Genomic DNA, 16377 nt, shown 5'->3' with positions numbered 1-16377 from the left:
ACCACGTATGCAAGTATCAGTTGCCATATCCGTGGTTTAATTGAAACTTTCCTCCATTCCACTTAAATCATTCCTTTTCTCCTGGATCTCTGCATGCCTCTTTTCCTTTATTCTTGCTTTATGTTGAGAAAATTTTTGATCCCTGGCTCAGTTTAGTAGACTCAGGGTCATTGGAATTGTGCCTTTTGAAAGTGAACTCTAGACCAACTTCCCAATTCAGGTTATGTTCTTATTATTAAGAATTTTGATATATGTTAAAACCATATTAAGGCTAGATGTAAATACTAACTAGAAGATGTATCAGAGTAAAGCAAACAGGCAAAAAAGAAAAAAAAATTTAACCTTTCTAGAAACCTAACACCAGATACAGTATAATATATGAAAACAGACGTAATTCTACCACCTTCACTGAGCCCACCTGTATATCAAACTAGGTAGTGAAGGACACAAACACTGAATAAGACATAAACCTTATGGAATCTGTAGTGTGATGTGACTCATCCAGCACTTGGGCCATCCCTAAACTGTCACAGGGGACAGTTTTCTATAAAGTTCCAATATGTACAAATGGATCTATCGCAAAACAATCTTATCTTTTAATATATCAGAATTTTGAATTAATGATGTGATTATATTTAAAGCTGTAATATTCGTGTAGGATTTAAAACGAGAGGAAATAAGATGTGGAGAATGCAAAGTAAGGAATTGAGTCATTTCTCCCACCTCATCAGGTTTTTCACCCTCACTTACTAGTTACATAAATCCTACATGGAATGCAATATTTCACTTAGGACAATTTTGTCTTTCAAGCCTTTCATAAACCTGTCAAACCACGAGCTACATGAAACATTTTTTGTTTTATAGGTACTCAGTTTTAAAAATAAAAGCTTTTATCACATAGAACTAAATGCATTATGATTGAAGATCACAGTACCAAAATGATCATTTGATTCTTATCTATAAGCACCTGCCCTAGTTAATAGTTCAAAGTGATTTCAAAAAATATCATATTCCAGAAACTAAGGCTTAATGTCCTAATTCAATCTTAAGCAAGCTCATTTAAAATTTCCATTAAGATATTTTTACCTTAAAATAATACAACCAAAATACTTCTCATTAGTTAATATTGCTGAAACACCAAAAATTTGAAATGTGACTTTAGGAAATTTAATTTAAAAATAGGTTTAAAAGATTTAGTTTCTACTGCATTTCCAATGACAAAATTGAATCCCATTTAGTATGGAACCAAAATTAGTATAATCTTCCAACCCTTTTATTGCCTCAATATGTATTAGAAGACAAAAAAGAGTCATTTGATTCAAGAGGTGATCCAAAGAGACTTAACAGTTAGATTAATATCCAAAAAGTCACATGTAAGACAAATCTGTATAAACCCCATTTCCATGATAATTTCAGAGAAATGACCTGATCTAAGAAGGCAGCACAATGTATGCAGTACAGGTACACAATACTAAGCTATATTAACTTAGTCAAAGTGACTTAACTTCATTTATAGAAGAAAGGGAGCAAGGGAAGGAGGGAGAAAATTAGAGAAGAGAGAAGAAAACCTGTTAGAATTTTAAAAGATGGAGTACATAAAAATCATTTTGCAAGTGTATAGGCAGTAATGATAGTATCCTTCTCTTCACAAAAGAAACATGCTGGCTGGCCCAATACACAAAGAGAATCACATATGAGGATCAAGTATATTAAACTTAGTCAACATGCAGACCACTACCTTTAACCTAGCCAGATATCCGGTCAGAAGACGGCCAAGTGGACAATTAGTCCGCAAGATAACACAGGTAAAAGCAGAGGTACATTTAGATATGCTACATAGTCATGATTTTATTGGCCACTCTCTGCCACCATGGAAATTGAATATTAATGCTCCAAATATGCCACTATCCCCAGTAAGTCCTAAGAACTCTCTTGATATTGTCATATAAGCATATTTTTGTCAAACTAGTGTAGAAAGCTTAAGTATCATCTAATGTTCACTGAACTGTAAAATAAAGACTGTTTCAAAAGGCAAGTCAGATTTTACTGTCTCTGAATGAGGTCTCTCCCTGAAGGTTCAACACAAGATATTAATAAACTTGTACTTGAGACCTGTCTCCTTTACAAAAGATTTCGGTGAGGGATCTAGCATATGGAATGCTCCTTAATCTCATACAATTCAATTCAATAAACATCTATTGAGTTCTTGTCAGTTACAAAAATGAAATATACACAATTCTTTGCACTCCAAATAAATACAAGAATATTTCTAATACAACGCAGACTATGATGAATCTCAGAACTGACAGATCGACAAAGGTTAGGTGGTGGGGAGGGTATGGCTCAGTGGCAGAATACATGCTAAGCATTCAGTTTCAATCACCAGTACCTCCATTTAAAAAAAAACAGAAACAAAGATTAAAAGTCAATCTGACTGACGGTATTTAAGAAGATTAGGAGAATAGTTAGGATTTGAATGGAGAATTTAGGGAAAAGGGAAAAAAAAGAGAGGGAGAAAGTGTTCAAGAGGCAGAGATGTCATGACAGAAGATGAAGATGAGTTAAAGAAAAGAGGTGGAGAAGTATCAGTTTTGGCTGCCGAAAGAAAAACAGTGTCACAGGAGCAGACCTTGAAGCTTAAAGAAAATCATAAAGGCTTCAATTTCAGGTGGGTTTTCATTTTTCTACAATGAGGGAGTGTGTGAGGGTTCAACAACTACAGAGAAACAAAACCAATTGGACAAAAATAGATATATAAGATTTACTATGGGAACTGGTTCACACAGTTACAGAGGCTGCGAAGTCCCACGACATGCCATCTGCAAGCTGGAGAACCAGGAAAACCAGTGATAAAATTCAGTATGAGGCTAAAGGCCTGACAGCCAGGGGAGCTGATGGTATAACTCTTAGTCTGAGGCCAAAAGGGGATGGAGTTGGCAGGGAGGGTGGTGTGCTACTGGTGTAAGTCTCCAGTTGAGCCTTGGGATGTATACGGCCCCAGCTAATACTTGACTGCAGCTTTAGGAGGGACCTTGAGCTAGAGGCACCCAGTTAAGCTGCCCCCCACAGTGACAATAAATGAGATAATAATATTTGTTATTTAAGCCACTGAGTTTTGGGGTGATTTATAACACAGCAATATATAACTCATACATACAGAACTTTGAATAAACATTCCTAGGGAAATGTGCCCTAAGTCCAAAAAAGAATTGCCAATTCCATCTTTGGGTAGACAGCCAAGAGAAAAAAGTGCATATGCTGACCAAAAGACACTTAAAAGAGTGTTCATAGCAACTTGATTCCCAATAGCCCCAAACTAGAAGCAACTCAACTATCCATTAACTGGAGAAAAAATAAATAAACTGTGGTATTTCACACAATGGAATACTTACTACACAGCAGTGGGGGGCAGCGGGGACTACTGTTTCATACAACAACATGGACAAATCTCAGAGACATAATGTGAGGCAAAAGAAGGCAGAAATAAAACTTTAACGCTAGTATCGCTCTTCTGAGACTGTCGTATATAACGGGGGTACTATAAATGAGTATGCATGAAATATTCTCATTGTATTATTCTTAGTATCACTGAGCACCAGGACTCTCAGCTGAGCCAAAGATACAGATGTAAGATAAAAAAGATTAAGCAAAAATCTTATAGTATTTAAACTGAGTTGGAAGTATCAATAAGAATTCATGAGGTGCTCTCTCTAAAAAAAGTTTTTTCCCCAAGTTCTGACTACTGAAAAGGCCTAGAAACAATGGTCAGTCCACCAGCAATGAGAGCCCCTAGGGCCCAAACTGTGGTCTTGAAATTCCATTCCCCTATAAAGGAATCAGGGCTCCTTGGAGAATCCGCTGGCATGAGGTGTGGGGAGGCAAAGTATATGATGAGCCTGGAACTCCTGTCACACTAGATAATCAAGACACTATCAAAAAGTGCCAGAGTCTTGTCAAAATAACTCAGGAAGCAACTTTAAAAGTCTCCCACTGGCCAAAGATTACATAATCTAAGCATCAATGAGGATAATTACCATAATGATTTTTTTTTTAATCCAACGTGTTAAAATCTAAGAGTCTATAATGAATCTGGAGAAGGCAAGACCCTAATTAGCACTGTCGGAGAAAGCTAATATAATCAAGTCATTATTTTGAAACTGGTAAGCCAAGGGAAACGATCAAGCTTTTGTCCAACCTTCCCTATAACTGTACTGCGACATAACAAACAGTGCACGAGGACAGCTTCTCTTCATAGAGCATTCCACCTAATAAATGAACAGTAAAGCTATAATATTAAAATATCACCATTTTGCAAACCATAACGATTTAACAGACCTCAAATAGGGTGTCCATCACCAACTTTTGTAAATAAAGTTTTACTGGAACACAGACATGGCCATTAATCTACATTTTGTCTATGGCAGCTTTCCCATGAGAACAGCAGTGTTTAGCAGTTGCAGCAGAGGCTATCAGATGGCCCACAAGGCCTAAAAAATACAACACCAGCCTCCTTACAGGAAAAATTTCACCAACCCCTGATCTAAAGCATTAAGCACAAACAGCAACTAATCAGCAGATAGACAACTAGGCATCGTGTGCACCAGACGGACACTTGCCAAAAGACAAAGACTTGCCAAGAGAATTTGAACCTGAATCTGAATAAGTCTCTGGATCCAACTACCAATGAACAGGAAATACAACGGTCAAAAGAGTATGTTTAATCACTTCACAGGGATGTAATTAGGAACATCTGCATCTACAAGACAAAGACCCAATTTGTTCAACAAATAAATTTCAAGGACAAAAAAGGGAGGGGAGGTCGAAATTTTAAGAGAGGAAAAAAAAAATCAGCCTATTGCAACGAGGGTAGGGCTTATTTAGATCCTGATCTAATGAAGTCAGCTGTTTTTAAAATGCATGAGAGAATTAGAATTAACACTGACTGGAGAGTTGATTATACTGGAATTGTTTTCTTGAGGCAAATAAAGGTATTGTGATTTTATTTTTTAAAGGGTCTTATACTTAAGGGTACATATTGAAATACAAATAAATTATATGATGTCTAGGATTTTCTTTAAAATAATACTGGACTGGGAAGGAGGTCAGTGGGAGATAAACAATTTGGCCATGACATGATAAATACTGAACCTGAGTGATGAACAGAAGAGGATTCATTACACTAGTCTGTTTACTTTTGTATATGTCTTAAATTTTCCACCATAAAAATTTTAAAATAAGGTACAACATTTCTTCTTCAGACACAGAAAAAATCTGAAGAAGAATAGGTCAGGGAGTATGTTAGGGAGTCCCCAAAAAGGCAAGTTGACTGTCACAAAGTCTTCCAAAGGAAGGGTAAGAAGCCAACTTTGAAAAGAACCAGTTTAGGGGGGTGGGTAGTAACTCAGTGGTAGACTGCATGCTTTTTTCTTTTCTTTTTTAACTGAAGTAGAGTGCATGCTTAAATTAACATGCATGAGGTCCTAGGTTCAACCCCTAGTACTTCCATTAAAAGAGAGAGAGAGAGAGAGAGAATGAAATGTTCATTTAAAAAAAATGAATGAGTAAGATTTAGGTAAGTGAAAGAAAAAGAAATTCTAGAGCAAAGGCCTAGAAATGAGAGAATATGGCAATGTTATTTAAAAAAAAAAAAAAAAAAAGGGAAGAACCAGTTTAGAGATCAAGTAAATGACTACTTAGTAGATCCAATCTTAGTTACGTGACCTTTTCCAACTGCACCAAGCAGCTAGAACTAGGAAGTATATATATACATGGCAAATTAACTTAGGCTTGAGATTTGGGCAGGTTCCTCAGAATGTTAAAAAGGCAACAGAACATAAGATACTGCTGCAAATATGATCATGGGGTTTGGGTGAGTAGAAAGCCAATGAAGCTAGGAAAAAGCTAACTTAATTATAAAAACAAGAAAATGCCAAGAAACTACAAGTCATAATAAAGACAAAGAACAGATTCAAAAAGTGTGACATGTACAGTCATGAGAAGAGACTTTCCAAGTCCTCAGAAATGTAACTGTTCCAAGTGATGATGAGGTATAAGGCAAGACATGATGGGGTGTGAAACTTGGAGGCTCCAGTCCTGGAGAACTAATAATGCTGGTTGACTAGTTGGTTTCAGCTACCTGCCAAACAAGCACGCCATTCTCCCAAGTTCATTTTAGAATCTGTATTTTTTAATAAGTGTCCCAGTGATTAGAATCACTGGTCTAAGATATAGTGACCCTGGAATATTACTACAATGGTTGCTAGACAGGTCAAGGAAACATGATGAGAGACACTAATAAGATATAAAAGACAAAAAGGGAACATCTGAGTCAAATGAAGGGCAATCCTAGGGTCAAGAGAAGGGTAAGAATAAATGAAGGGAAATGAATAAAAGAAAGATATTACCTTCAAAAGAAAAATGATTAACTGAAAAATATTCTGATAGTGAGGACCTTAGTCTAACGCCACAATTCAAAGAAAGTAGTCTAGAAATATCTCTATCAGATAGGTTAGGGGGAAAAAAGTATCCTCAAAAAAACAAGAATCTATCAATTTATTCACTATGGTCATAAAGTGTTAGCTGTATGAAAGCACCAAAAAACCCTATAAATCATTTAGTCAGTTCACTCATTTCATAGATGAGAAAACCAAGGTCTACTAAGACTAATTAACTTGTGCTTAAGAACACTATGCAATTAAGGATTAGAGCTAAAACGTATTCCATGGTCACCTGGCCTCCCTGTCTTGTATCCTCATCTAACGCCATGGTTTCCATTTGGTGACTTACTTCTTTATGATGCTAAATGTCCTTATATATCCTCATTCATAAATAGCAGGCATTTGGTAACTATTTGTTGACTGACACTCAAAATGAGTCTTCAATATTTTATTTCAATAGTTTTATTGTAAAGGTTTCCCATTTCAGCAACTTGTTCTGCTCAACATTACTCCTCTGCACCCTTCCAAAAAAATGTGTTCTGAGTAAACCTCAGAGATGTTCAAAAAATGTGTTGGCTAACTGGCACCTATGCTTCCAAAAAAATGTTAGAATATGAAAAGTGCTGTGCTATCAAAAAGAAGAGCTGGCATTACACACCTCTCTTATCAACTCCCTAAGTGTGCACATAATTTACACTTGCTAGGAAGAAGATGCTCTTGACCCAATGTACTCAAAATACCTAAACAGGTAGGAAAAGACAGTATCAGAATCAACTGTCTCAGCCTCACAATAAGGGATTCTAGACTACAGACCTAACGTTGGAAACCGTGCCTCTGGCAAGACGAAAACAGACCCAATAACAAATCATAAAATACTAACATTTACAACTCAGTTACCATGCAAGGTTTATTTAGCAGTGAAATTACTCTTCTATATTTATTTTCATAGCTCTTTCATTTCTTAAATCCAAAATTTTTTTAAATCCAAAATTTTATCATTCCACAAAACAGTTTTCTTCTCAAGTCAAACCACTTTCAGTAAGCCCAATTTTATAAGTTCACTTACTGTAATAACCACCAAAGTGGTAATCACCTATAGCAGTAAATAAATACACATCTTTAAATCATTATTAGAAAATTTAGAGTAAAAAAATCTCTAATTATGAAATAAATATGAACTATAATCTTGTGACATCAATAAAGGCCACCTGTATCTCATTCAAAATGAAAATGAAATTATTTGTAAAGTATGAATATAGAATACAGAGCACATAAAGTACACACACATAAAGGTGTTTACACATTTTTATATTTATTCTTTATAAATATTATATATTATGCTATACCCAGAATATAATATGGAAAAATGTTTTGAAGCCTCCAAAAACATGATGTTACTGCTATTCTTGGATGTATTTTTTTAAATTACCACCAAAAAAAAAAAAAAAAAGAGTAGGTATTACTTCCTTGTAAAAAGAGAAGGCAGTACAAAAAAAAGGGGGAAGGCAATCCAAATACAAATTGTCTTCCAAATTTCTATCATTCTTTTTAAAAAGTACGTATCACTTACCACTTAGAAAGAGTTGTTGAGGCACAGAGTTTGTAGAAAAGACACCAAATTTGGAAAGGATCCATCTAAAAGCTCTTTCAATCTGGAGCTTGTACTTTATAGGCACGCAAGTGGGCACACTGGGGCAAAGCAGTAGTGACTCACACCATGTACAAAGCAGAATATGGAGTGTTAAAGGCTGGAAGACAAAAAAAGACAGAGAGAAAAGAAACATGGTTGGTTATTAGTAACAGCCACCTTTGAAACAAAAGTTGTAACATTTTAGCAGTTTTTATGTAACATATCATCACTGAAATTAGTTTTTATAATTGCGAATTTGGCCAAGAAGAACTTACTTATAAAGAAATCTCAACTGGGGGGAGGGTATAGCTCAGTGGCACAGCACGTGCTTAGCATACAAGAGTTCGTGGGTTCAATCTCCAGTATCTCCACTAAAAATAAATAAATAAACCTTAAAAAGAAAGGAAGGAAGAAAGAAATCTCAGCTATATAGGAAAAGACTCTATCTGGAGAGAAAAAAACAAGAAAATGACAATTTGTCTTTTAAAGGTTCTAATTTAAATTTTTTTCACCACACGTACCATCTTTCTCAAGTATATTATGAATTTCCTCACCATCTAAACATAATTATCTGTTTCTTGGTGACACAAGGTACATCATTGTAAGAGTTTTTCCATAGTACTGGAGAATACATACACTATGGGACTTGGGGTAATGACCTTAGAACTACCTTTTTCCAAAAGGTACCCTCAGGCATCCCAAGAAATGAGTACTCTCTACTGCTGGTGGTAGTGTCAATATCTACAAAATTAAGAATGCATTTATTCAACAACCCTCCTTCTGGGGCATTCTCCTATAGGTATAACTGCACATTCACAAAATAAAGTATACAGAAGACTATTGTGGGATTTTTTGTAAAACTGAAACACACTGAAAACCTAAGAGAACTGGTAAAATCATTTATGACACATCCATAAGAAGGAATATAATGCAGCTGTAGAAATGAATAAAGAAGCACTCTGTGCAGTTCTATGCAAACATCACCAGAATAAGTTAAATAAACAAGGTACAGAAAAGCAAGGTATGGTATATATATGTTGTTATATTCTGCTTTCCAAAAGGGGAGGGAAAGAGGGAAGTAAGATCATCTATTCTTATTTGTTAATATTTATTATGAAGTACTGTAAGATACATAAGAAATTGGCAAAAACGGGTTAATTATAAAGGACAGTAAGAAAACAGGGATGGGAGTGAAGACTTCTCAGTGTGTCACTTTGACTTCCAAAACATGTAAATGTTCCAACAAAATTAAATTTAAAACAAGCTGCCCAAATAAGCTTAATTTTTTATTCTTTCATCCCTTTTTCATAAAAACATGAGCTGTTATATGATCAGTATAATATGGTTACTTTCCTGGAAAATCAAATGGCAAATTATTTTCTTGTCCTTCAGAAAAACCCTTCTCTTTCTACTGATAGCAATTCAACATATATTCAGTGCCTCCTATCTGCTAGCACTACACATATCCGTGAACAAAATCAGAAAATCCCTGCTCGAGTGACCTTAAACTCAGTTGTTACCCTTTTACTGATTGCTGGTGAAGGCAGAGTAAGAAAGGCATAAAGGCGCCCACCGTGGCCTCCGGTCGGCTGCTGGCAGGAAGAGGGTGCCTGGTGGAGAGCAAAGGCCTTGACAAACACATGAAGGAAGTAGGAGTGGGAATGCTCTGCAAAAAGTGGTGCAATGGCCAAATCAGATGGTATCATCACTTCTGACACCAAAAATCTCACCGTAAAAACTGAGAGCACTTCGAAAACACAGTTCTCCTGTAACCTGAGAGAGAAGTCTGAAGAGACTACAGCCGATGGCAGAACATCTCAGACTGCCTGCAACTTTACATACAGCACATGGGTTCAACCTCAGGAACGGTATGGGAAGGAAAGCACAGTAACAAGAAGATTGCAAGATGGGAAATTAGTGGTGGAATGAGTCCTGAACAATGTCACTAGTACACGGGTCTATGAAAAAGCAGAGTGAAAATGCCATCATCGTTTTGGACAGGAATTAGCTGCGAGGATGAACGAGCTCAGTCCAATGAGCAAAGCTCCATGCTGCTTTACGGTGTTCAATTATCTTTATCACAAACATTTTACTTCAACTATTTCACAGTGTTGGTTTAATTGGGATTATCCCTTTCGTTAGTAAATAAATCTGTTTGTGCTATTAAAAAAAAAGCATAAATATACATTGCTAGATGAAATGTAAATTTGACAACCATTCTGAAAAGCACTGTGTCAATATGTAATGAGAAGCTTTAATACGTTCTTAGCTATTGACCTAGCAACTGTTACATTCCTGAGAACTCAAAATGCAGATAGAATTTCATATATAAATTTTTTACATTATGTATGAAGAAAAATTGTAAGAAATATAAATGTCCAAAGTAGGGAAACAGTTGACTAACTCAGCAGATGGAATATTATGCTGCAGTTAATCTGGAAGTAATTTCTAGTTAAATATGGTATATTAACCACAAATATTTTTTCCCACTCCATCCCTGGGGTCCTCTGAAATAATTGTACAATTTGAAAAATTAAATAAAAAATAAGAACACAAAAGCCAGAGAGAACAGAAGAGGTATTCTTTCTTGATAGGATAAAATTAAAATACAATTTCAAAAAACGTGGGGAAATGCGTTAAATAACAATACAAGGCAGGACTCAAAAATTGTACATAATTTCAGTCATACTTTTAAAATTACATTAAAACACAGGGCAAAAAACCCACTCAATATTATTCCTAAACAGTGATTTAAAATAAGTGACTTTTTTCTTTTATGCTTTTCTATATTTTCCAAAATATCTACAAAGAGCTATTACTGTTATAGTCAGAAAAATAAAATCACTTTAAAAACATACATGTACCCACTAGGATGGCTATAATCAAAAAGACAGATAATAACAAGTGTTGACAAGTATATGGTTGGAACCCTCACACACTGCTGGTAGGAATATAAAATGGTGCAGCCACTTTGGAAAACAGTCTGGCAGTTTCTCAAAAGTTAAACATGACCCAACAATTCCTCTCCCTTGGTACAGGTATATACCAAGAGAAATGAAAAAATACATCCAGGTAAAAATACGTGTACAAATGTTCTATATATATATATATGTGTATGTGTGTATATATATATATATATATATATATATATATATATATGTGTGTGTGTGTGTGTGTGTGTGTGTGTGTGTATATATATACATATATATATATTAAATGCTATATATATATATATATATATATAGCATTTTTGTAATAGCCAAAGGGCAAAAAAAATACAAATGTCATCAACTGATGAATGGATAAATAAACTGTGGTACATCCACCGAACGAATTCTGCCATAAAAAATATTCATACATCCTACAACACAGATGAATCTGAAGCTTGTTATGCTAAGTGAAAGAAGCCAGTCACAAAAGGCTACATATCACATGATTCCATTAATATGAATAGACAAATCTACAGAGAGAGAAAATAGATTAGCAGCTGACTTGTGCCGGAGGGAGGAGATAGGGGGCTAAATGGATATGGGGTTTCTTTTGGGGATGATGAAAATATTCTAAAATCGATTGTGGTGATGGTTGCATATCTCTGTCAATAGGCAAAAACCTCAAATTGTACACTTTTCTTTATTGGTGATTTGTATGGTATGTGAATTATATCTCAATAAAGCTATGACATTAATCTTATATATATAAAAGATTTCTTCAGCACTAACCAATATTTCACATAATATTCTCATCATTGGATTCAATATAAAATCAGGCTGTTGCCAATCCTGAAACCATGGACAAACCACAATCTGCAGGTTTCAGTTTCCTTTTGTGGGAGTGGGGAATCCTCTCTGGTGCCCATTCTCATTTTTCTCCCAACAATTGAGTTGCAGACCTACCAAGAATTGTTCCAAAATCTGTTTATACCAGTTGTATTTACTATAATTATATATTTAGTTAAATATTGTATCAAAAATATGAGTACAAAAAGAAAGTGCTTTGTCTCTGAAAACTAAGCTGTATGATTTGAAAAAGGCAAGTCACCTAAAATATCCTAAAAAGAAGGCCTCAGCTATACATCAAAAGATTGATGATATATAAGCATTTATATCCTTAACCAATTATAAAATATTTAAGGCATGTAACTTACTTATGATTCTTCATTTTAAACAATGTTTGTTTAACCATCCCGACTACTGGTTGACTATACAATCAATATTGTATAAGAGATTCTACTCTATGTAAGTTATTTGTATGAAACACTAACAGAAGTACACTATTACTATTACTCTATCTCATGGTCTAAAGAGTGATGGTTGACCCTGCTGAGTTGCCTCTTAAAGAGACTGAAATCTTTCTACCCTTCAAGTTCCTAGTCCCACCACAGTCCTGTAATCTCTTCAGAAACCCTCATCTCAAACTGAAAAGGATGCCCCGTATAAACTCTTCAAATCCAGTTCAAGACTGCTACAGTCAGTCTTCCTGTGCTATTGGGATCTTCAAAACCTCTCTTTTCAAAGCCAAATCTACATGTGACCTGTATATTCAGACGACCATTAAGCTAAATATATATACATATATCTTACACTCACACATCATAAACTCCTTTTTTATTTCCTCTTACCATACATTTGGGCCTCTACTTTCTCATCTCTTATCATTTGCACTCTGACCCCAACCACTGCAATACTAAAATACTCTTCCATCAAAAGAATTCTCAGTGGTCTCTCACCTCTCCTCTCACTACTCTGATGCACAACTCTGATCACAAAACTCCCTGCCTTGGTAATTCAGTGCTACTCCCAATGTCTACAGAATAAAGTCCAAGAATTCCTTAAACTTGGAGTCAAGGAACTAATGGAAGAGAATAAACTGGTAGCCCATCTCTCTAATGTTCTCTAGACTAGTCAGGTTGAACCCTGCTCTGTGCAAACACGTCCCATTCATTCCTACGCCCAGATCTTTCTTCCATCTATAATGCCCTCCCTTTGTTTCTATGCATTAAATTCCTTTTTTTCCTGTTTTTTTTTGGGGGGGGGGGCTGGGGCGGAAAGGAAGTGATTAGGTTTTTTAAATTTTTTTTTTAATAGAGGTACGAGGGTTTGAACCCAGGACCTTGTGCATGCTAAACATTCACTCTACCACTGATCTATAACTTCCCCTAGAAAATCACTTTTTCTTTCAAAGCTTTGGGTTTCTCAACTATAGGACCTTCAAGGGCTTTTTATAATGATCATAAAATGTTAGAAGTATTATAAGTATTATTAAGTGTAAACTTAGAACAATAGCCAGCAGCTATTACTCAACAAATGCTGTTACTGTTGTTCATTCAGCACAATGAGGGCTCAATATTTTTTAAACTGACAGGCAAAACAAAACAAAACAAAAAATTCTTTTCCAGCCATACTATACTCTTTGCTCTAAAAGCAACAGTTTAAGGCCTGACATCTCTGAGAGTTAAGATGATGAAAATTTCTGATAAGCAATAGCTTTCAGTTTATGGGACTCTCACACAGATTTATGACATAAGAACAGCAACCCTCCATTTCATGATTTAGTCAAGAATAACAATTTATGATCACTTCACAATATACATAAGTCAAGTCATCATGTTGTACACCTTCAACTTTTGCAGTGCTGCAGGTCAATTATATCTCAGTAAAACGGAAAGAAAAATAAAAACCTTAATTCACTAATATCTACCAAAAAAGGGCAGGGAGGGCAAGATTTACCAAAATAGTTTCATCATTTACTTTTTTTTAAACTGTGGTAAAATACACACAATATTTAATTCGCCATCTTAACTATTTTTAAGTGTACAGTTTAGTGGCACAACTACATTCACGTTGTACAAACATCATCACCATCCATCTCCAGAACTCTTTTCATCTTGCAAAACTGAAACTCTGTCCTCACTAAACAGTAACTCCCCATTCCCCCACCCCTCCTCCTCCCTGTCCCTGGCAACAAGCATTCTATTCTCTGTTTCTATGAGTTTGACTACTCTAGGTACCTTATTTAAGTGGAATCATACAGCATCTGTCCATTTGTGACTGGCTTATTTCATTAAACATGATGCCCCTCAAGGGTCCTTTGTGTTACCATTGACTTTTTCAACAAGAACTTCAAAACCACACCAAGGACATGGTTGAAAAGTACTCTAGTTTAAACTTATGATTTTAACACAGTCTATATTATATGGCACTAGGTGGCAGATTTGGAGGACTCAAATTACAGAAAGAAAGGGAAAGTAGAATCACATGTACTCAGTAATTTGGCATGATACCAGGTATCACACTAGGTGCATTTCACACACAATTAAGTCCACACAGCTCTAAAGAGGTAGGTTATTATTATTCCCAGCCGGTAAATGAGAAAAAGGAAGTTCAGAGGACCTCCCATGTCACTATTTCTAATGTCTATTTCCATTTTGTTTTCATCATAGAATTTATCACTACCGGACATACATATAATTATATACATTTATTTCTGCATGTGCAAATCATATGTAGACCAAAAAAATGTTTGAGAATCACTTATTCAACAAAGCTGTATCTATAACACAACATAGCTTAGAATCTGAACATTTTATAGTCTCTAGCTTTTATGTTCATCCATGGATGCATTTCTTAGATACTCAGAAATTAGGAGACTTTATTACTGCCAAATATATATTTAGAGGTTTTTGTTTTTGTTTCTATTTTGAAGCAAGGATGGGAGGCAGGGGGCACTGGAGTGCAGGGGTAGGGGATAAATTCCAACTGAAAAGTACAAAGGTTCAAGAACGCTGGTCTCCAGTAAGCCCAAATCTACTATTATAACATCCTTATCTTCTATGCATTTTGTTATTTTAAATCAAACTGCATCTGAGGACTTCTCTACTAAGCATGAATTTACACTGGGAAGGAAGATATTAGGTTGTGTTAGATGGTTTACTTACTCCTTGAATATGTTCTTACTATAATATTAGCTATATTTACAGTACAATGGATTTTCTTCTGCTTCAGAGTGACAATATTCCCACTACCCTGTATTGTCACATCTTCTCCCTTAAAATCAGTTAAAACTTTGTATTACATCTCAAGAAATTAAGAACTATATACCCAACTTCTAAATTGCTTAAGCTCTATTTTTTTCATAATTTAAACAACAAATAGTCCACAATTAGAAGAATTTTAAATGTTCTGAAGAGAAATAAAAAAGGGCTTCCACTAAATAAATCCCCACTTGTAACAAAAGTCTACATTTCCCATTAGCTTGTTTTCATAAAATAATTTCTTTTGATCTCAGTATGAAAAATGTTACTCACAAAACGAGTACTGTAATCATAAAATAATTTTATCTTCACTGGTGTAACAACAAGTCAGTGGTTTCCTTTTTGTGGTAAACAATGGGCCTTGGGAAACATTCCCTGTTAAATGTCTTTCACATTATTTTTTTTTTACACACAATTGGTTTGACTTCCTAATAATCAGCATTTACCAGAAACAAGAAAGATAAAAATCTATATCAAGATACACAGTAAGGCTAAGCAAGCCAAAAGGAGAAAAACAGAAGAAAATTACAAAGGCTCCCTTTAAAAGGGTGGGGTCGAGAAAACTTTCAACCCAACACCAACCATTCCCATACGACTTCTTAAAGCTGAGAATATCAATTTCAAGGTGACAAAAATATCACGTCTTTTTTCCTCCATTCCTAAGGGATCATGCCTCATCAGGATACAAACATACCATAATGATCACTCACCTTAAAGAGAAAAAAGTGGGGAGCCCCCCCGACCACAAAACCCCAGTCACAACTGCCCCGTTTCTCTGCTCCCCTTTATAACAAAAGTCCTCCACACCATTGTCTCTATTCAGTATTTCACTAGCTTCCCTTCTTCGCCTCATTCTCTCCTCTCTCTCTGTCTACTCAGGGGCTCTCCACCTCCACTGCTGCCCAGGACCACGGGTTGGGGTCACGGATGACCTCCACACCTTGTGAAATTCAGGTCAATCATCAGCCCTCATCTCAGTGATTCCAGAGCTGCATCCTCTCCCTCCTTTTTGAAACACTTTTGTCACAAGGATGGCAAGATGCCACACACTGTGCTCCTCCTCTTCCTCAAGAACTGCTTTTCCTCTGCCTCTTTCCCTACTCAAGACGTTGTTGGAGAGCCCAGGGTCAGTCCTTGGCCCTCTTCTCCACCGACACTCACCTCGGGGCCTAAAGGCCTCACATTCAAATCTGGAATTTGTCAGCACATGGATGGTGTCTCTAGCCCAGACCTCTCTCTACTAGCACTAACCTTGCAAATTCAAACACCTGTCTGCACAT

General features: G+C 35.8%; 1 protein-coding gene and 1 pseudogene across 2 annotated transcripts in view; one reads left to right on the top strand and one right to left on the bottom strand.

The window, feature by feature from the left end:
* The window catches only part of FRYL (FRY like transcription coactivator), a 226669-nt gene that overhangs the window by 181400 nt on the left and 28892 nt on the right, over positions 1-16377 (bottom strand). For both annotated transcript variants that reach the window (XM_074348242.1, XM_074348245.1), the window contains exon 2: positions 8008-8185. The gene's annotated coding sequence lies outside the window, so the exon portion shown is untranslated. The remainder of the gene's footprint in view (positions 1-8007; positions 8186-16377) is intronic.
* Positions 2541-10044, top strand: LOC105074975 (fatty acid-binding protein 5 pseudogene; annotated as a pseudogene).

Source organism: Camelus bactrianus, chromosome 2, assembly GCF_048773025.1.
Source record: "Camelus bactrianus isolate YW-2024 breed Bactrian camel chromosome 2, ASM4877302v1, whole genome shotgun sequence".
In the NCBI taxonomy this organism is placed as follows: domain Eukaryota; kingdom Metazoa; phylum Chordata; class Mammalia; order Artiodactyla; family Camelidae; genus Camelus; species Camelus bactrianus.
Note: the sequence above shows the minus strand (reverse complement) of the source record. Positions and strands in the feature narration are given on the sequence as shown.